Source organism: Dama dama, chromosome X (assembly GCF_033118175.1).
Source record: "Dama dama isolate Ldn47 chromosome X, ASM3311817v1, whole genome shotgun sequence".
In the NCBI taxonomy this organism is placed as follows: Eukaryota; Metazoa; Chordata; class Mammalia; order Artiodactyla; family Cervidae; genus Dama; species Dama dama.
In genome coordinates, this window is record NC_083714.1 from 140,952,528 (window position 1) to 140,954,179 (window position 1,652).

The following is a 1,652-nucleotide window of genomic DNA, read 5'->3' on the forward strand; positions in this document are numbered from 1 at the left end:
AAGAGGAGCTGGAGGGGGCGGGGCTGAGGGGCGGAGCCTGGGGGCGGAGGAGGTGGAGGCGGTGGCGCTCAAGGGGCGGAGCTGCGGGGTGGGAGGAGTGGGAAAGCGCAGCCGCGGGCTTCGGGGGAGGAGCTGGAGGGGGGCGGAGGAGCGGCAAGGCGCAGCCGCGGTCCCGGAGGCGGAGCTGAGGGAGGATGAGCCGCGCGGTGGGAAGCGTGGGTTAAGCGCCGCCGTGAGTTCCGGAGGCGGAGCTGGAGGGGAGGGCCTGAGGGAGGAGGAGCTGCAGGAGGAGGCGGAGTGGGAAAGTGCGGCGGCAGGGCCCGGAGGAAGAGCTGGAGGCGGAGGAACTGGAGGGGCGGAGGAACTGGAGGGGCGGGGGAACTGGAGGGGCGGGGCCGGGGAGGAGGGGCGCGGGGCGCTGTGAGGATGGAGGCTGGACGGGTAGCTGGAGGAGCGAGGGAAAGCGGGGCGGGGGGAGAGCAGGAAGAAGAGCCCCGAGGGTGTTGCGAGGCGGGGGCTGCTGCACACCGAGTGCGGTAGGATGAGAAACCTTGGGTGGCCTGGCTCCGTGGGAGAGCTCCAGGCTCTGATCTTGATCTTTCCGTCCAGCTTTGCGGGGGAGAGTCGGTGAACCTGTTGAACTGTGCACAGACGGCGGGTGCGGGGAGGGGGGAGGGAGATGCCTCCCAGCAGGAGCGCCTCCCAACCTGACGTACCCCCAAACCCGTTGCAGATCGCTAGGGCAGTTTACAAGGGTCTGCACACTGGCCTGCAGGCCAGATCCATATCCTGCCTGTTTGTACTAGAGAGCGAAGCATCACTTTACACTTGACCATTTCTGCTTGTACATGATAACAGCTACCATGCCATTGAACCCCGATTAAGAGAAGTATTTTCCTTCCTCTTATTAATGGGTGTCTACTGCAAAAAAAAAAAATGTGTATTATTAAGTTTGGATTTCATCAATAAAAACACTGTGAAGTTTTTTCCTCTCTTGTTATTTAAGTACCTCCATAATATCCTCTTCATTTTGCCTCTTGGCCCACAAAGACTAAATTATTTACCATCCGGTCCTTCGTTAAACAGCAGAATTGCCTGGGGTCCTTGCAAAAGACACAGTATCAGCGATCATCTGAGCCCTGACAGCAGCTAAGGGGCGAAGTTGCTTTCGATGTTGGATGGAGCCAAGGCCCCTCCAGATTCCCCATCTTTAGGTCGACCCGGTGGCCCTCGTATCAGCTTCACAGCCTCCTACCTGTTGCTTTCTCAAAGGCTTGACCCCAGGAACAAGACGGCCCAGGTGACTCCCAGCCACAGCCCTCCACATCGCTGGAGGCCCTGCCTTCCCTTCCCTCCCTGCAGACAGAGCAGAAAGGTTTTCTCAAGAAGCAAATACAAAACTAACACAACATTGTAAAACAACTATACTCTAATAAAAAATTAATTTTAAAAAATAATAAAATATTTTTTAAAGGACATGGCAGTAGTTCACTATTTAAGAATGTTTGTGGCACAGGGAACTATATTCAATATTCTGTAATAAACCATAATGGAAAAGAATGTGAAAAAGAATATATATATAACTGAATCACTTTTCTATATGAGACTACTACAACATTGTAAATCAACTAAATTGCAATTTTAAAAAGATA